The 20,574-nt window shown below is 49.0% G+C and overlaps 1 long non-coding RNA gene across 1 annotated transcript; it reads left to right on the top strand.

Moving 5' to 3' along the window:
* Window positions 1-732: 732 nt before the first annotated feature.
* Window positions 733-2,157, top strand: LOC115892639. Its single transcript, XR_004052501.1, has 2 exons — window positions 733-831; window positions 1,713-2,157. It is a non-coding gene; the product is annotated as an uncharacterized LOC115892639 (long non-coding RNA).
* The last annotated feature ends 18,417 nt before the right edge of the window (window positions 2,158-20,574 follow it).

The following is a 20,574-nucleotide window of genomic DNA, read 5'->3' as shown; positions in this document are numbered from 1 at the left end:
TCTCAGGCCATGGGGCAGGAAGACTGTTGGGATTTGGGGAGGGTGGGGGTTCGGTTTGTTAATTTGTGCTTTTTTTTTTTTGCTTTTATAATGCACCCCCACTGCCAGAAATTCATTACAACCCTTTGGGGTATTAGGAAATTGGATAAATAACAAGACTAATTTGTTAAGGTCCGTCGAGAGAGAAAAGCAAGCAGAATCTGTCAACCACACAGTGACAAGGAGACAGGGTCACGCTCTGTGGTGGATCCTGGCCAGAGGGGCTCTCAGTGGGTCTGAGATTTAAACAGAAGAAAAAGTCAAGGGCAGAGCCCGTTAAAGAGATCCCGGGCAGTGAGCAAGGCACTCCCACTGGTCAAAGACGGGGCCTTTCGGGCATCAGTGGGATGACTGCCAGGAATGGAAACATTGAAAGCTCACTGGGCATCTTGGGAGGATGCTAGGGAACTCACTCACTATTCTGAAAACTGGTAAATAAAGGGGGAAAATCAAGCATTTATCTTGCTTTAAAAAAAAAAAAATAAGAACTGTATATCAGGGAAATTGGATAGTTAATGAGGGGCAGTTTCTCTTTTTAGAAGTCTTTCAGGCAATAAAGAAGACACACTAGAACTCGAATATTACCATTTTAAGTGAAACCATGGGGATGCAATCAGCAGAATGTAGACTATGAAAAATTCTACAGCATCTGATCAGATTCCTTCAACCGGTAAATTGCAGGGATAGAGAGAGTATCTGCAGATTAAGACTTAGAAGATATATCAACCAAGTAACCACTTACAAAACATAGACTGGATTTGGATCCTGAATTGAACACATTTTCTTTTAAAGGTATTAGCCAATCAAGAAAACCTGGACACAGATTCGATATTTGATACGGAGGAATTGATAATTCATTGTGATAATGGTATTGTTTATGTCTTTTGAAGAGCCCACATCTTTTAGAGATACACACAGAAGTATTTGTGGTGTTTGGCATTTTCTCCAAAATAACTCATGGTGAGGGGAGACAGAGGGGGTCAACTATTGAGGATGGTGAGGGATACATGGGGGTTTACGGTACTATTCTCTCTACTGTGCATATGTTTGATATTTTCCATATACATATATATATATTCAAGATGGAGTCTCGCTCTATAACCCAGGCTGGAGTGCAATGGCGCTATCTCAGCTCACAGCAACCTCTGCTTCCCGGGTTCAAGCAATTCTCCTGCCTCAGCCTCCCGAGTAGCTGGGATTGTAGGCGCACACTGCCATGCCCGGCTATGTTTTTTTTGTTGTTGTTATTTTTTCCTATTTTCAGTAGATACGGGGTTTCACCATGTTGGTCAGGCTGGTCTTGAACTCCTGACCTGGTGATCCATCCACCTCGGTCTCCCAGAGTGCTGGGATTACAGGCATAAGCCACTGTGCCAGGCCTATTTTCCATGTTTTTTTTTTTTTTTTTTTTTTTTTTTTTTTTTTTTTTTTTTTTTTTTTTTTTTTTTTTTTAACAAAAGCAATCAACAATTCAGGAAGTGGGGCCTATGCAGGAACATCACCTCAAGGCCAAGCTTGTAAAATCTATAGTTGATGAAATACTGCAAAGTATTCATCAGCCCGTCATCAAGAAGTGCTGGAGTGATGATGTCACTGATCATGCCAGTGAGGCGCTCTGGCAGCTGATTCCAAAAGCAGTGTAATCTCTGATGCCTACTCACCATCACCCCCAGAGTCCTGAGGGCCAAGATGGCAAACTGGTTCTGCCAAACCAAGCAAGCCCGAACCGTCGCTACCCAGGATGGAAGCCTCATTTTGCCAGGGCCACCCGTGAGGCAAGCAAATGAAATATTCACCTGGACTCACCATCATCAATGCTTCAAGAAAACTGTGGTTTGGATGATCAAAACCGTTTACCATCCCAGCCAGCCTGCCCCCTTCCAAAAGAAAGAGCATGTTTCAGCACCAACTCCGGCAAAGGAGAGTGACTGCTTTAAAACAGGGACTGTCAGATGGGCTAATTTCCTGAATGTTTCCCAAACATTTCTCTTCATTTCTTCCTATAAGAGATGCTTTCCACAAATACCAAGGTATTGATTTTCCAATTGATCGAGGTGGAGAATGTTTCATACAGTTATGACTCCTGACAAGTGGGGAATAAAAAACCAGTCATAATGAGTTCATTTACTTGGCTTGATTGTATTACTTGATAACACAATGCGCACCCAACACACCCTCTCAAGGACATTGCCCCTCTAGGCCGACAGCTCTTCATGATGAGGCCGCTTAATGCTGAAATCCATCTTACTACACGATGTGTGGATTTTAAAATCATCCTTAGTGGGCTTTAAAAAAAATGCCATAGCCATGCTATGGACTCTTCCCCTACACCCATGAAGACTTGATTGATAGAGTGAGAATGACTCAGATTTGGGGATGGCGGTTATAGAGGGTGTTTGTTGATGAACGAAGCGGGGGGAATGCAATGAAAGGCTAATTGTCAGTTATAAATATGCTGTATTTTCCCTATTGATTATATGACATCGAAATGAAAAGGATTACCTTATTAGATCATATTTAGGCATAAGTATGCCCTTCGTGCTTGACTCAGGGCACTTGCAAGAGACTAATTATTTGAGATGAAGAGCACAGTCTGTTCAGCGCCCCAGACGGTCCAAGCGCCGCCCCTATTCCTATGCAGATGCTGCTGGACTCTTCACTCTCTTTCATGAAGTTCATAGAGATTCTCTGTTCTGACCAGTCTCCTGTGGCTGCACAGAGCCCTCCTATGCATCTTCTCAGCAAATTAGGAGATGGGGCCTAAATAGGACTTCTGTTTGAGGATTTGGATGGCCGGTGCATCGCTTTCCATAAGCTTTTTGGGGTAAGGTCTGGAGTTGAGTGGTCACCAACAGAGCTTGGCACTTCTTTAAATAAAATGTCTTACAACAAAACCCCAGCGCTCCAGCACTTCCAGGAAATGAATCATGGAGGTCTGCCCGAGGTGACTCTGTGGAGAGGAGAGCATTTGTCCCTGTGGACACCACAAAGCCTTCTTGTTCATCTTCTTGGGTGACTTGTTTAAAAAAAATAGATTCCTGCTCTTCCCTGCCTTCTAAACAGTGTGTATTGAGCACGATTTAGTTCCTCCTTGATGGGTGAGGTCAGCCCTTTCCTCGCCTTCCAGAGCTCAGCCCAACTAGGCTGCAGGGTGGATGGTCCCGTGGTCTGCACGTTTCTCATGAGAATGAGCTATAAGGGGCAAAGCCTCAGCCTGCCTCTCTCCATATGACTGTGGCTGAGCGGTATGAGCCTTCTGGACCTCAGGGACCTCGTCTGAGAAGGGCGCTTCTTAGTGGGGCCAGAGCAGGAATTCAGTGAACAAGTAAAGTGATCACAATGCTGAAAATGCATGGGTCATTGTAGGGGGATGCTAGGGCTCCGGAAACGCCAATCTTAGCCACTCTTGACTATCATAATGCCAATTTCTTGCATCAGAGATTCTTGGCCAGCCACATTTGCTCCCCACATGCTTAGACTGTGGTTACTAGGGACTCCTCCCATTTGCTATTGAATTCCTGTTTGTTCTAAACCTGAGGCCTGGGACCACCCACCCAAATAGAGTGAAGGTGGTGTCTGTCCCCACTCTCTCCACTGTACCTGCTGTCACCACCTTCTGTCTGCCTGCTCGGGGTGAGTAGGGCCCTCTTCACATGCCTCCTTTTCCTCAAGGGTGATCTGGTGAGATGAGATGTTCCAACAGCCCAGTGTTGACTCCAAGATGGGGTCCCATTCCAGCCCTATCATTCCTTCTCTGTGTGGCCTTGGACAGGTCATCGCACCTCTCTGAGCTTCAACATTCTCCTCCAGAAAATGGAGCTACAACCCTTTAGCTTCAGGGTTGTATCTAAAGAGTTAGGATCAAAATAGATAAACTCTTGCAAATTCCCAGCACTTGGCAGGGGCTCTGGAGGGGGACAATTAATCTCCCCATTCGTCCAGGCGAGGTGCAACTAGGCTTTGCTTTTGGCTGAGTTGTTTAATTTTCACTTCTGCTAACAGCCTGCCTTTAATGTCACCTCTTTCCTCATTCATTTCTGGCTTTCTGAGCTGCCACAGAAACCACTGTAGGCAAAACAGTAAAAGTGAATGATAAGTCGGAGCCAGGTTCATTCTCGGTAATATAGAACTTGGCCACCAGAGCAATTACTTAATGTAATGTTCCCCAGGAAGGGAAGGGGATGCTGAGCTTATTGAGTGGGTGCCTACTATGTGCCAGGCCCTGAGCCGGCCACTTCATCTCCTCCAAGCCTCCTTGGCACACAGATCCCGGAGGTTTGCACTTCTCTGACATCCCCATTTGTCTGCACCTACTAATCATGGGCCATTATTCCATCCCTACCTTCAGACAAGGCAACTCTTGGCCATCACATTTCCTTAACACTCCAAGCCACTGTGCCAGGTCCACAGGCTGCAGATAGATAGAAAATACATTTTCTGGCAAGCTTGGCCAGTGGGCATGTTCTGTTCCCTTGCCACACCTTGGGAGAGGCAGCAATGACCACCACGGGTACTTGGTAGGGAGTCTGCCCCAGCTGTGGGCTGCAGAAGGAACTCAGGCTGCAGGGCTGTCCAGGAAGGACCTCAGGCTGAAAGCAAGTAGGCTGGAACTCTAGACCCCAGGCAGGCCCCTGAACCTTGCTAAGCCTCAGTTTCCCCCTCTATAAAAGATCAGGATGGAGCAGGGCCATCTTTTCAACTCCCTTGTAGTCCGTCCCCACCATGAGCCTCACCAGCCCTCAGATTAGCGTGGGGCAGGTTGGAGCCGCAGAGGAGCAGTGGGTGCCTTCACTTCTGGGCCTACAGGCCTGAGCTCTGTTCCCAGAGTCCTGTCCTTTCATAGTTTTGAGCCCTAAGAAACTGTGCTTCTCACAAGTTCCCCTCCTGGTCCAGTTCTATGCCTGCCCCTAGCAGAGTTCCTTCTAGAGCTCCCTACAACACGAGTCAACAGCTGTCTGCTTCTCCACCTGCCCCAAGAGGGTGGAGGCTCTGTGCCATCATGTTCTCTTGCATGCACCATGAACAGGCCAAGAGGCCGAAGGAAGGCCAGCCTGGGGGCCAGGGGACCTGGACTCTGCTGCCTGTCCTGCCCTGGGCTCCCTCCCACCTCGTGGCCTCTGGTTTGCTGTGCCCTCTTCCTGGGGTTCTTCCCTTGATACCCTCACAGTTCTGGCCCTCATTCTCTCATGGTCTCCCCTGACCTCCTAGTGCTTAACCCCACTCAACCCTCTTGGTCCCCTCACTAGCCTCCACTCTTTCCCACAGCCTCCACTCTTCCCCACAGCTCTTGCCACCACTTCCCATTACAAGTGTCTCTGCTTGCTTGCATATATCCATCTGCTCCTTTGGAATCTCATCCATGGGGTCTCACTGCCTGCCTAGCTCCCAGCACAGTGCCTGACACAGAACAGCCATCCATCAGTGTTTGTTGAATGAATGAATGAGTGAATGAAGGAAATGTAGAATCTTAGATGAGTCTTTTGCGTCCCTCCCACCCAGGGCCTCTTTAAAATAGCGAGAGTTGCACTAGACGGCATTTTTCCAATCACTGCGTCTGAATGGTTCACTCGACAACTCTTCTTAGAGTTGGTTGTTTTTAGAGAAGGTTCTATGAAGGCAGGCTCTGGAGAAATCCAGACTCAGTCCCTGTCTTCCACCAAGGAGCTCCCACTGGGGTGTGGAGAGGCTCTGGTCTGGAACGAAGCACTCCTCTGAGCAGTTTGAGGAGTAGGCAGACGGCATGACACATGACAGTAGGTACAGCATCTTGCAGGTCCCCGGCACACATTCCCAAATAGCAGAAACACAGGAGGCACCAGGTCAGAATCTCGCGCAAGGCAGGGACACCACCCAGAGGATGAGACACAGGGAGCGCATGGGGGAAACCTTTCAGGGAAGCGTGGCGTCTGCGGGTCGCCTTAGCTTGGTCTTCATTCCCTGGCTGAGATGGGAGCATTTCAAATTAGGGTAAAAAGGGAGTTTAAAAAAACACTCACGGGACCTTAAATTATAGGTCTAAGCTCTGCAACAGAGGGAAAAAGGTCTCAAAACCTGCCCCTGAGTCTCCAAACCCCGACAGCACACATTTTCTGTGAAAATCATTGACCGCCTACAGTCTGAGCCTGACGATCGCAGAGGCCACGAGCTTCGGGATTTGTATTTTCAGAATGCATCCAGAAACATTTGAGTCCCATTAACCACTTCTAGAAGCTTCAGCAAACCTGCGGTCAGCATGTTCATTGCCAAGTCTCCATCACTTGCTTCCTCCTCTGAGGGGAAGAGAAAACCTTTGACAGGCTGCCCAAGCGCCCAGTGATGGTGTGGGGTCCAGTTTCTTGTTTAAAATAATATGCAGCCCTCTGCATTAAAGAGGAAGCCAGAACAAAGCAGAGAAAAACTAGGAAGTGGTAGATTTTTTTTAATGTCATTTTTTGATAATACTAAATACCTATAGCAAGGCCCCTCTGCTTCCAGACCAGGCTTCCTCTTCTCTGCTTCCAAAGTTTTCGGTATCACCTTCTGCCATAACATCACTCTCCCCATACTCCAGGAATCTGTTAATATTCCTGTGTCCCCCACTGGACCAGGGGTTGGAAAACTGCTTCTGTAAAGGGGAATATAGTAAATATTTTAGACTGTGTGGGTCATATGGCTGCTGTCACACTATTCAGCTTGCATGGTGGCATGAAGGCAGTCATGGACAATACATAGATGCTTTATCCACAAAAACAAGAGTGTTGGACTTGGCCCAAGGGCCATGGTTGGTTGACTCCTTTCTGTCTTGGATTGGGTCCCTTGAGGGGAGAAAGACCAATGATTTCCTTTTATCACTTCCATGCTTATCCCAGGTGCTTGGCACGTAAAAGGCACTCACTAAATGCTCACTGATTGATGCACAAATGAATAAAGAACAAAACTATATGCCCAAGAAGAGTTGAAGTTCAACCAATAGAAGCCATCCTACATTTGTTGTTCTTTAACAGTTGAGAAAGATTCTAATTTGGAAAAATGAAAGCAACTAGCATGTATTAAGTACTCAGAATGTGTCAGGTACTGTGTTAAGCACCCCACATTTCTTATTTTGATCTCAACCATAAGCTGAATGAAGCACATGCATGTTCCTGAAATCACTTGCAAACAGCTCGTTCCCTAAGTAAGCAAACACAGAAATCTCTGTCACTCTTCGTTTGCAAACAATTCATTCACTGAAAGTGCAGTGGCATCTGCCAACCCAGCCAGTATCAGAATCATCGTGGAATTCCGAATTTGAAGGTCCAACTAACGTAAATGGCTCCCCATGGCATCAGAGTAAAATGCCTAGCTACTTCACAGGAGCAAGCAGTGAGAGGGTGGGAAATCAGCAGCGAGTCCACCCACCTCTGGGACAGTCAACTGCCCCTTTTCTGCCTGCCCCCAACATAAAATATTAGGGAGGCATTTGTTGAATCAGGTCAACCGTCTCAATGAGTTTTTGTTGTTGTCTTTGGTATGTTTTTATAAAGACAGGGTTTCACTATGTTGATCAGGTTAGTCTCAAACTCCTGGTCTCAAACAATCCTCCTGCTTCAGCCTCTCAAAGTGCTGGGATTACAGGTGTGAGCCACGTGCCTGGCCTCAATTGATTTTTTTTTTTAAATGAATCAACTGTTGGCCTGAAAGCCCAGGATTCTTGGTAACACTCAGAGCAACCCAAGATGCATCATGCAGGACTTCGAGGGAAAGTGACATCTTCCACTTCGTGGCACCTTCCCCCAGGCTGTCCATACTTTGTCTCCACAGCTTACCCAGCACAATGCTGCTTGCTTTGTCTGCTAAGTTCTGAGTTGCACCCTTTTCCCTTGTCAGGCCCTAGGCTAAAAACCAAAGGCAGAGGATGCTTAGGCATCTAAGCATGGGAAATGGAGTGTCACCTGGCCACCTGGTTTTATCAAAGCCTGTAAGTAAAATGGGTTCAAGCCACTAGGAAATATTGGGTAGGAGGCATGGTCATTGACTTGGTCACTTAAAAAAATCCAGCTTGACTTGGTTTGTTCTACACTGTTGGGAATCATGTCTATGCTTCTCTCATATTCTCAGGCACAAATGACTCCAGAAATCCAACTAGAACGCCTTTCCCTTCATGATTTAGCTCTTACCTCTTTTGATGTTTCCAAATTGTAAACTTAAGCCTGTGAGGGGGCGGGGTGGAGGGGAGAGGAGAAAGAGGGAGTCTCCTCTGTCTACAAAAGCATTCATTTCCATTGGATTTATTTGACCAGCAAACTCCCTAATCGATTTTTAATATCGTGCTCGTTTATTATATTAACAAAACAATGCGTGCACATACTTAAAAAATATTTCGAAAGGCACAAAAGGGTAAATAGTGAAAAGCAACTCTCCTTCCCACTTTTGTCTCCCTCTCCCCCTGAGGCAAGCACCACTGCAGGTTTCTTCTCTACTCTTCCAAAGATATGCTTTGCATATAAAAGCATGTGCATATTTAGCTTTTTCTTAAACAAACGGTAGCACATTCTATACACAGTGTTCTGCACTTTGCTTTCTTCACTTGGCAATAGATCTTGAAGCTCATTCCATATCAGTATATATAGAGCTGCCTCATTCTTGTTAACGGCTGCATAGCATTATGCTGCTGAGACAGACCATTATTTGTTTAACCAGTCCCGTAGTGACGGGCATTCACTCCCTGCTGGAGTTTTTTAGAGAATGAGATTAACACTGGCTGAGCAGGAACACAGCACCTGAACAAGGTGAGGCATCACTAGCACAGGCAAGCAGAGGAGAAAACTCCTTGCAGAAGGAATCTTAAAGAAAAGAACATCCAACAGGAGCTGCACATCACTTTCCTCCTTGGAGCTGCTGGGAGATACAGACCACAGAGCCTGGCTGGTGCTTCGGGGACGTTACAACGGCAATCTGGTCCCGCATATTGTCAGCATCCTCCATATAGTGAAAACAACAGGCCCGCCACTGAAAACCTTCACCCCTTTGCCCATTCAGTGAGTTGATCCAATTGGGCCAAGGTGGACTCAAAAGAGAACGTTTCTCCCCAAGTTTTCTCCTCGTCCTACAGCAGGGCTCCATTTCATTCCACGTTTCTAAGCCCATTATTTCAGGGATTAGAGAGTGGGAGAAAGAGCACATGGCTCATCTGTATAGCTTGCAACTCCCAAGAGACCCAAAGATCTCACCAGCACCATTTCCATTTTCTTTATGGCTTCCAACTCCTACCTCAGGTATGAACAAAGCAGGGTAAAAACCAAACAAACATCACGATGTTGACCGGAAAAAAAAAAAAAAAAAAAACTTTACAATCCCTGGGGAAAAAAGGAATCAAACTATGGTATTTTGTGTACTTTTTTTGCTAGGTGGTAGGATTGTTGCACAGTTTGATCAGGAAAACAGATGCAGGCACTAAGAAGACCACAGACTCCTGCTCAATTTTTCTTAGTGAGAAAACGAATTGCTTTGGCAATATACCACCTTTTAAAATAAGGGTTCTGTGAAATACCCTAACATATTAGTGACTCAGTGTAAAAACTAAAACATGTTTAAAAGCCAAGTTTCACAGCCAGCATGTTAATTTAGTTAAAGTACAAAATAGTAAAAATGAAAACAAATCCCTAGGCATCTAGAATATCCACGAAGCAGAGGCTTTGCCCCTGAGAGGCTCTTGGAGATGCTCAGTAAAGGAATCCCAGCAAAAGCAAAGTGACAACTCAACAGAGGGCAACCACAGACAACTACAGGGGAACCAAAGGCCCCTGTCCTGTCGGCTAATCCTGCGAAGTCACACTAGGCTCTATCTTCTCCCAGCAGCTTCCAAAGAACACCTACAAATGGATGACTTGGCAAATGGAAAGTAAATCTGATTCCCGTCTACTGAGCTGAGCCCATTCTCTGAGTCTATTAGCAGAATCTCCAAATGCTACCCCAGGAACAGCAGTACCTGTCAGGTGTGCCTTTCTGTTGAACAGGAATATTTATGCAGGCTGGTGGTCTTCAGAAAGTCTTCATTGAAGTAATGAAGTTGAAGGATGTGTGCTAGCAGAAAAACAGCAGGCAACAGAATCTTAGCGAACAGTGACACCACGTCAAACTGCTCCAGGCCTGCATCACGGAATGTGGAATGGACTACAGGGGAGAGAGCCATGGCTGAGAACCAGGTCTCTGCCTGGGTCCTACCAACAAAGATGCCTGCCTTGACAGGTCCCACAGCCATTTCTTTTGATATCTAAATGGCATTTGGCTGTGAGCAGCTGAGGTGGGGCCCACCCATGGTCCTTTAAGTTCACGTGACCTGAGAAAGTGCAGCATTCTCAGAGAACCATCTAGGACACGTGCTTTTGGTGTAAACTTGGACTCAGCAGCCAAAGTTGGGGGGTGCAAGCTGAGGATGGGCTTTGGTGAGAGTCTGACGAAGCCCCTAGGAGGGAGTCAGAGCGCTGTGGGGCTTCCGTCTGTGGGATCCAGGCCCATATCACAACAGAGCAACGCAGCAGACCCCAGCAGAACAGGAGTACCCAGGCAGCAAGATGCTGATGGGTTCTCACCATGCCCTCCCCACCCTTGACGTTAGAGCTCCAACCTTGAAGCCTTGGAGCTGGAAAATGGAAAATGCACTTCGAAGACCTTGAGCAGCTGGGAGCTTTGCAGAGGCATCCCACATGGACAGAACTAACTAGGAGAGTCCCTCTCTATCACATTCTGTGCTTATGATGGCCCCATGGGGAACCTGTGAAGGCCACGGGGCTGCCATAAGCAGCTCGTTTGGCAGACGCAGGTTCTAGTAAATAACTGCTCTATTTCCTCTACAAGTTTCCACACAGGAAGCTGGGGGGCTGGCTTCAGTCTGCTACTACATCTGCTTCTGATCCCAGAAGCCTGTGAATTCTGGCAGAACTAAGGGTCTTTTAGCAAATTGAACTGCAGGAGCTATGACCCATGAGTTTGAGAAGCCAAATTCTTATCCCTTTTCAGATAGCCCCAGAGTTTGGTTGAAAAATCCACCAAGGCTTTGAAACTGCTAAGTGTAGACAGCCCTAAAGGCCACCATCGAACGAGACACCATGACCATCCAAAAGCACTTCAGGACGCTCCTCCAAGAATTGTGTGTCTGCAATTCAGGCAGAGCCCCTGATAAAACGCACTGCGGATTATTAGAGAAATGAAAAGAGCTGGAGCCAGCAGGGCGGGAGCCGGCTGCAACCTGGAAGGGCCAAGCATGAGTTTGGAAGTACAAACACCCCCGTGCAGAATCATATTTTCCATCGGAAATCTTTGCTGGAGAGAGCCCAAGCTCATTCTCATAGGAGGGTCTGCGCCAGTTTTTATGAGACTCCAAAATGAAGTTGGAGTTTGGGCCTTTAGCTAAGTTGCCTGCAGAAAAAACAAGCTCAGAGCTGGAGGAAGTGAACCACCTGGGAAGCCAGGAAGCCCTGGGGCTGGGAATTTTGTCTGTTTATTGAGCGATTTGGGTGGTATTGGAAATCAATCTCTCCCTCTCTCTGGGCCTCTCGCGCACACACACCCGCTCTCTCTACCTGCGTGTGGGAACTTCAGGGTTATCTGGAGGGAAGGATTGGAGTGTGTGGTATGGATGAGGCCATGTGACCTTATTGATAAATGCACATTGTCTCCCAGTGGTTTCTCCTGGGTCCTCTGCCATGGTCCTATGATGCTGGGAGCTGCCCACCCTGTGTGAGAGCAGGAACCAGAAGTCAGACGGGACAGAGGAGGGCTGGGGCCAGCCCTGCAAGTCCAGTTCCCCAGCCAGCGTGGGGCTATGTTTCCTAAGCCCTGTCCGCTGAGAATGCTGGAATGCCAACACGGAGGTGTTCAGGAAGGACCTGAAGTCACTGGACTTTGGCCTGGATCTCGCCTTCTGTCTGGTCCCTAGGGTCACCCAGATGTGCAGCCTCTGGACGTGGCTCACCTCTTCCCTTTTACAGAGCTGACCCCCACTTCTGCTCCTCTGTGGCTGCAGCCATCAGGAAATGTCTGTCAACCACGCCTAATGGGGGTCCTGTGACTTTTGCTTGAGCTGGGGTCAGATACTTAGCTGAGTGACTGCATGTAGGAGCCATGGGAGCAGCACGGCCTCCCCCCACCCATGAAGACAGCACCAGGCACAGTGCAGGCACCAAGGCTTCCCCACAGTATTTGATCCGCAGGTACTGAGCAGAGCCGGAGTTGGGAGTGCAGGAGACGGGGGCTCCAGGCTCAGCAGAGCGGCACAGCCGGAGCTCGGAGCTGTGTGTTCACCTGTACAAAGTCACTTAGGACAGAAACAGAAAGAGGTGTATGATCCTGTAGAGCACACCTGGCCACTGGAACTGTCAACCAAAGCAGGGCTCCGTGGCTGTGGATCCAGGAGAACCTGGAGGAAGGAGCCCAGAGCAGGACGCTGGTGGGCCTCGCCTGGGTGACGGGGGAGGAAGGCGGAGAGGAGGCTGTCAGGGTCGGCTCTGTTTGGCTGGGCCCCCAGTGTGAAGAGAGCACGCTTTCTCCTACCATCTTCACCCTCTCCCTAACTCCTCTCAGTTGGGTGGTGCGCCCAGGGGTACATTCTTAAAACCCCAGGAGGAAAAGATAAGAACAGACAAGAGAGTCAAAGCTAAGGGGACAGACAGGCCTCTGCCAAAGCCCTCTCATGGTCCCCACCACCCCGAGCAAGGGCTGTCTTCACGATAGGAGACGTGGCTCACATCCTATCTATGACCAGACAATTCCAGACCCAAAGAACAAAGGCCAGCACAGAAGAGCTCTGCCCCTGATGTGGGCATTTCCCTAGACCATGGCGGGCCCTGCCCTGAGCTTCTAGTTGTGTCCTGGGCCACCTAGGACCAACAGCTGTGTGTCCCCTGAGAGCCACCTGAAGAGAGCAAGCAAGAGAGAGACAGACAAAGAAGGAAAGAAAGAGAGGAGGGGAGGGGAGGGGAGGGGAGGGGAGGGGAGAGGGGAGAGAAAGGAGGGAAGGGGGAAGGGGGAGAGAGAGAAGGAAAGAGAGGAGGGAAGGGGAGAAGGGAAGGGAAAGAGAAAGGAGGGAAGGGAAAGAGAGAGAGAGAGGAAGGAAAATAAATTCTCTCTAAGTACTCCATGGCATTTGGTCTTTCAGGAAGTCATTATCAGGTGCCACCTGTATGCCCAGCTCATGCTAGGCATTGCAGAGGCCACTAAAGAGCTGGAGGCATGAGCTCTGTCCTCCAAGGAGTCAAAATGTAGTTGGACATAAATGATCCAAAGAAATTGCTGGAACCCAAAGAAGAGGGCATGTGATGTCGGATGTGTCTCCTGTCTTGTCCCCAGCAGGGATAAGGATGGGGATATGGGAACGTGGACCACCCTCACTTCCTTGGGCCGCTGCATGAAAAAGTCTAGCACAGTGACTCTCAGCCATGGGCAATCTTGCCCCCCTACCCCTCTGGGGACATTTGGCAAGCCTGGAAATATTTCTTTCGGATTGTTGATTACTAGGGATGTGTGGGATGCTACTGGCATCTAATGAGTAGAGAGTCCAGGGACGCTGATGATAAACATTCTACAATGCACAGGACAGGTCCACAACACAGAATTATCTAGTCCCAAATGCCAGTAGTGCTGAGATTGGAAAACCAGCTCTGGCACCACAGCTAAGAGCATGGGTTTGGCCGGGCGTGGTGGCTCACGCCTGTAATCCCAGCACTTTGGGAGGCCGAGGCAGGTGGATCACCTGAGGTCAGGACTTCGAGACCAGCCTGGAGCCTGGCCAACATGGCGAAACCCTGTCTCTACTAAAAAATACAAAAAATTAGCTGGGCATGGTGGCAGGCACCTGTAATCCCAGCTACTCGGGAGGCTGAGGTAGTAGAATTGCTTGAACCTGGGAGGTGGAGGTTGTAGTGAGCCAAGATTGTGCCACTGCACTCCAGCCTGGGCAACAAGAGATTCGGTCTCAAAACAAAACAAAACAAAACAAAAAACAAAGCACGAGTTTAAAGTCAGCCAGACATGATTGCATGTGGGCCCGGTACCTCACTGCTGGGATCTTCTGTCTCCTCATCAGTGAATTGAGGATGATGATAGCACCTGCGTATGAGGCTCATTTCATCTTGTAGGAACGGAATGAGATGGTTCACAGGGAAGGCTTGAGGGCAGCGCCTGGCTCATGCATTTAAAGTGTTTGTTCTCACCGTTATTAAAAACCTGAAAACTGCCAAACTAGGACAGAAACTCGTGAGGTTTTTGCTCCTCAACCCAGATTTTTCTTGCCCATGGAACACTCCCCAAGCAAGTGCAAGGCGTAGCTTGGCCTATCTTGGGATCTGCCTTGGTGCTGCTCCCAAACGTATGCAACCAGCTCTCGGGATCCCCATGACATGGCCAGCCAGCCCCACCTTTGCAGGGTGAGATGTGTGGACAGGGCTCCAAGCTGACTCATCCCCTCCAGAAGACAAGTGTCCATTCCCTCTCACTCCTATTGTTGTCTTAGGGATGAAGAGTTCTCATGTACAAGCCTAGGGTTTGGGACAGGGTGGGGTTTGGAGGCCTTCCTGGGGGTGCCAAGGGGCTCAAACCAGAGATGGTCTTTCTCTGTTCCAGCAGGGAAAAAGGCTGATGAGTCCAGCTCCAAGCTCTGCCCCTGCGGCTCCCTGCAGCGCAGAAGGGAGAGGTCCCACCAACTCCCATTAGGGGACATCGTCACCCGGCAGGGGAGGAGGGCTGCTCAGGGCTGGCCTGGCCAAGTGCTCTCTGCAGTGTCTTCCTTGTGGCATGACCAAGACACGGAGCTGGGACTCGGGGACTTGGACCTGCCAGCTGGAAGCCAGCAGGGAGGGCTGTTGTTGGTTAACTCTCTGGTGACAATTTATACAAATGCCACGAGGCCAGTGGGAGCCTTGCTCTCGTCAGCTGTGGTTCCCTAACAGCCTCTTGCAGATCCAGAGTCCTTTGCACATCTTTTCCTTTCCTTCCTTCCAGGAGCCTGGACTTGACCTCAGCGGCAGGGCTGTGGCGACCTTGGCTGCCCTTGTTGCCTCTCACCCGGCCTTCTGTCTGGCCTTTTCTTTGTTTAACTTTTCGGAGAATCATCCGGGGGCGTTTGCATTCTACTTTGCTTCTCCAACCCCAGCAGCCCCCACCTGCAGCAACAGCAGCCTCCACACTCAGCGGCACTCGGCGGCCTCTGTGGTCCAGACCGCGGTGTTTAAACACCCCAGCCATTTCAAGGTCTCCCACGTCCATCCGCTCAGTAACACGTGATGTATTGTGCATACAACTATGAACAAAACCAACCCCTGTGTACGCATCCACGCTGCGTGCAGCCTGGTAGCTGTATAATACCAGCTATAATAGAGACATTTGAGAATTGTGCACACAAACAAATATAAAATTACAGCTGTGATCAGAACCGTGACAAGAGGTACACAGTGGTGACAGAGCCTGAAACTGGGGGACTAGTCAGAGAGGCCAGGGGAGGCTTCCCAGAGAAGGTGAGGACTGGGCCTTGGGAAGGAATAATGAGGGCCACCTGAGTCAAGAAGGGAGCAAAAATGAGCCTGACATGTGCTTGACTCCCAGAGACAGGGATTGAGGAGGAAGCCAGGGGAGCTGGAGCCCAGAAAGTAAAGATTGTGATATGATTGAAGACAGGAGAAGGAGGCCATAGGGAGCACTGAATGCCATGTTGAGCATATTGGTCTTTATTTTAAGGGCAATAGTGAGCCATTGAAGGTTTTAGGCAGAGGAGGGACAAGGTTAGATTGACTGGAAAGGATGTTTCTAGCTGCAATGTAGAGAATAGACTACAGGGGACAAGCATATTTGGACAGATCGGTTGGGTGGCATTGCAGAGCTCCAGGGAAGATTGGGGACTCATGCACTGGGAGGGTGAGGTGGAGTAGAGAGGAAAATGGGAGATTCCAGAGAAATTTAGGACAATCAAAAGCACCCTTATTGTTGATTAGATAAGACTTGAGGGTGAGGAAGGAAACTTGCTTACAGATTTCAGATGGACGAGACCCCATTCACCAAGGCAGGAAACTGGGAGACTGGACTTGGAGGGAGAAGTCCTGGGCCTGGTTTGGAGCAGGTGAGGTCTGAGGACCTCTAGGCCATCCAGGGCCATTCTCCATGTGAGCCCATGCACCTTTCCAACCGAGAGCTGCTCACTCCACACTACAATGCAAGGGCTTCACCAGGGATAGTTCTCCAGCCAAGCGTGAACTTCCTGCCCCCTCTCCCTAGACCCAACCCTTCATTCAAGGCAAGCTGTTCCTCCAGGAAGTCCTGCCAGATAAACCAGCTTTGGTCCAGCACCCCTCACTGAAGCAGTGATGAAAGACCCAGGTACCCAGTTACCATCTTGCAAGACCACAGCCTGCAAGAAGCACTTCCCCACACAAAAAGAGGTTCCAACTCTGCTTCCCTTTGCCTTTTACCCTAGTTATTCACATGCCCTTCCTGGTGCCCTGCCTGGAGGACAGAAACCCTGGCTTGTAGACTTCGTAGCCTCCACAACCCCATGCCCAGGGTCTTGCATTGAGCCATCACCCAGCACCAGCATTGAACCACAGCCTCCCCTCCAAGCCCTGGTGCTGCACAGCCACATTTACATCCCAGTATATGCATTCCAAATAGGCTGCAGGAGGTGCTTGCTAAAACACCATTCCATCTTGTGCTCAGAGCCGAGGTCGAGCAAATGGATCTGTGCAGAAAACGCTCTTTAAAATGCATTATGCACATGAGTTTAAAGAGATGCCTGCTGCTCAGTGAATTTAAAAAAGGAGCAAGCCGGTGATGAACGACCTCAGGTTGTTACCAGGCTAAGAAACAAGGAGCTCTGTCTGTCTGCCTGTAAATAAAGTATGGACATATATTACCTACAGTGCTTTGCCGGAAGGAGACTCTTAAACCTGTTGGACAGGAAAACACAGTTCCCAGCTCATCAGAATATCATACGATAAGGTTCTTATCTGGATAAAATATGAAAACAGTCACAGCTGTGGGGAGGAGGGCCCCCATACCCGTTATGGAGGACAGGGTCTCAGGGATGGCATGACTCAGGGTCATTGTGCTACTTGGACTTGCTTGGGTGTGAAGATGGCTCCTATGTCGAGAGTAAACACCTGGGAAGTGACTGCAAGGAAGGAACAAACAGGTGTGATTGTTGTTGCGTTTTTTTTTTTTTTTTTAAACTGATCTAGCAGATTTTATTTTTTAACTTTTCTATGCTGGGTGACACTACGAAGACAGGTCCTAGCCTGGCTTAATGGGGGAGGAAATTGGTTGAGGTCATCTATATTAATTACATCCTTCTGTGCCCACTCCTCCTAGAGCTGGCTGTGAAATTAACAGTGGAACAAGCTGTTAGCAAGCCGTGATTAAATATGCCCCATGTCCAGTGCACTGTGGTAGGCACTGGCGGGGGGTGGGGAGGGGGGATTAAAGATCCACAGAAGCCCTTCTGCTGCTCCAGGGCTCTGCATACAGTGGCAAGACAGCTCTGGAGCAATTCTGGAGCTAAGTGCAAAGCAATGACTCCACTCTGAGCAGCTGAACTGGGAAGGTGAAGGCACCCCACTGTGATGGGCTAGAGGCGAGAGGTTTCACAGGTGAGCCATGTTTTCAGTTTACGCTCACTTTGGGGGGCAGAGTCGGCTGTCTGCAGCCTTCCTTTCTCTGTATTACAAATCATCCCAGGGTCCCTCGGGGCCTGGATGTTGGTGTTGTCATGGGGCTGTGCACAGAAACAGATACAAGATGAGGAATGGGCTCCACCCCACCGAGGAGAGCGGGTGTATAATCACTCTGGCGTGAGTGGTTTGGGCAATTACTCATACAGACTGTTTTTTTCCAAGATGGACAGCTTCCCCTCAAGGCTCAGGGAAGCTGGGTTTGTGACCTTAGGCAAATTATTTGCTTCTGGAAACCTCAGTCCCCCTATCTGCAGATGAGTAGTGCCTGCCAACCAGTCCCCAGGGTGCATTTGTGAGCCCGAGCCACCTCCACCACTTCCGCATGACGTTTATTGGGCAAAGCAATGAATGATGCATGGGTGCCAGATGCCCTGCGCTGGGAGGCAGGCTTCTTGCTCAGCTCCTCAGAGCAAGCCTCATTCATTGAGCAAGCATTTACTGAGCACTTGCTGAGTACTAGGAGTGTGCTGGCCACGGCGCAGAACTGTAGGTGCACTGCTGGCTGGCACCACCTTGGCTCGCTGAGCTTGGAATTTCCATGGTGGCTTAACTCAACCTGCACACATTTCACAGCAGGCTCCCCACCCTCCACTTGCTAAGGAGACAATGGAGCAAGTGGTGAAGGCAGAAACTCTGGTGTCGCACTGCCTGAGTTCAAATCCCAGTTTGCCACTGAATGCTGCAATGTGAGCAGGCGACGCTCCCTCGATGGAATGAAGGGCATGATCATGTCAAGCACTGATGCGGAGGACACTCTCAATAAACTGACCTCCTGTTGCTGTTACTATTATTATGCTATTTTTAAAAGTGTGAAACTATTTGTAAAAGAAAGAAACTACTATTACGCTATTTTTAAAAGAAAGGCTGGGCACGGTGGCTCACACCTGTAATCCCAGCACTTTGGGAGGCCAAGGCCGGCAGATCCCAAGGTCAGGAGATTGAGACCATCGTGGCTAACACGGTGAAACCCTGTCTCTACTGAAAATACAAAAAATTAGAGATCACGCCACTGCATTCCAGCCTGGGCGACAGAGAAAGACTCCATCTCAAAAAAAAAAAAAAAGGTGTGTGCTTGCCGTGGCACGTGGCTATGTGGAGCAATGTGAAGATGTCTCAGCTGGCCTTCCTCCCTGCCTGAGGCCCACAGCACAGAAGGCAGCTCGCGTTCTTCACTTTTGCTTTGTGACTTTAGGAGGTGCACCCCCATCTCTCCCTGTTCCTTGAGGACAACACAGATTTCAAATATTCTGCCTTCTCTACAGTCCCCTGTGAGACTGACTGGTATATAAAAAAGCCCTCCACAGAAAGAAGAGACCACAGAGTAGAATATTTTCAACTGAGGCTACTTGGCTCCAGAAGACCCTGCCTCTGGGTCTCTGGGCCATTGAGCAGGAAGTACTTCTCCAAAATCTCAGCTGTGTTCAATGATTCCCAGCAGAGAGGCTCACTGCCATAGAGGCGGGATCCTGAGCCACATTTAAAACATCCAAAACATGATTACTTCAACATGGAGACAAGATAAAAAATACTGCAATATTTACAGTCTTTTTTTTCTATATCATGTTTTCAAAATCTGGTGTGTATTTTGCTCTTACAGCATATCTCAATTCAGACACTGCATTTTCATCAGAAACACTTGATCCATATTTAGATTTCGTAAAACGTAAAGTGGAAGACAGATTCGTACATTCGGGTTGTTCCAAACAAGCATTAAAGTTTCCAATAATTGAATCAAGTGTTACTGTTTGTTTTTTTGTTTTGTTTTCCATTTTAATTAAGTAAAAGGACACGTCTGCCCCTCGGTCACGCTGGCTCCCACCACAGCGGTCCACACTCAAGCCCTGCCGTAAGCCGCCACTGGTAAAACCTCCCAGTGGCTCCTGAATTCATCACAAGACAACCTCCCAGAGAGGCCATCTCAGGCCTTGCAATGGGTCAAACACCCAGGGACCTATGCCTCTGTCAGTGAGCAGCTGTAATTTGTTTTTGCAGTTCTTTCCCATATTAAGCCAAAACCTGCCTTCTTGTAACTTATACCCTCCTACCTTCCTTTTGTTCCCCAGAGCCAAGTGAAGGCAAGTTGGCTGCCTCAGCTGTGCAACAGCTCTTCAAAATTCTAAGGCAACTCTCACACCTCCGTAGTCTTCCCCTCTCCCACTCTAAACCGTCACACACAATCTGTTTAGTACCACGGGAAGAGAAACCCAGTAAGCAAATATCAGTCCTTCACACTTTAGTAGAAATTGGCCCATCAACTTGCTTTCTTCTGTAGGGGTGGGAAGGTGAACAGATGCTCCCAGCTATCTGGGGCCCACTTACTCCAGGTTGTGGGGCCCACAGAGGCAGCAGGGGGACCAGTGTGTAATAGGACAGCAGCAGAATCAAAGGGTTTATCATCTGCGGCCAGCCAGAGCCTGGATGGCAGTGGAGCTTCCAGGAGACTGTGGTTGGTCCTGATGCGTGCGATCATCTCCTGTGTGCAGAAGGCCAACCAGGAAATCACAGATGCCACCATGAACACTTCAGGTCAGGCACCCATTCTGGTGGCAGCAGCATCACTTGAGCCTTCTGTGCCCTAGCCCACCAGTTGCCTGGGGAGGGGAGATGGCCAGGCACAGGGAAGGGGTATGGAGATGGGGCAAGGGCACACTGTGGATCCCCCTGGTTGTCTCAGATCAAAGCCCTCCTCGGATGGCCATTTCCCCCAACACACCCCAGGGCCAGCTTCAGGGGCTGCCCATGTGTGTCTGTGTGGCCTCTGCCCCTTCTCTGCTATGGAACTCATTGCATCATCCAGTTAACTCCTGTCTCCCCATCAGGCTACAAGCCCCGTCTTCTCTTCTCCCCCATCATCAGGCTGCAA

The sequence above is a fragment of the Rhinopithecus roxellana genome, chromosome 13, assembly GCF_007565055.1.
Source record: "Rhinopithecus roxellana isolate Shanxi Qingling chromosome 13, ASM756505v1, whole genome shotgun sequence".
Taxonomy (NCBI): Eukaryota; Metazoa; Chordata; class Mammalia; order Primates; family Cercopithecidae; genus Rhinopithecus; species Rhinopithecus roxellana.
Note: the sequence above shows the minus strand (reverse complement) of the source record. Positions and strands in the feature narration are given on the sequence as shown.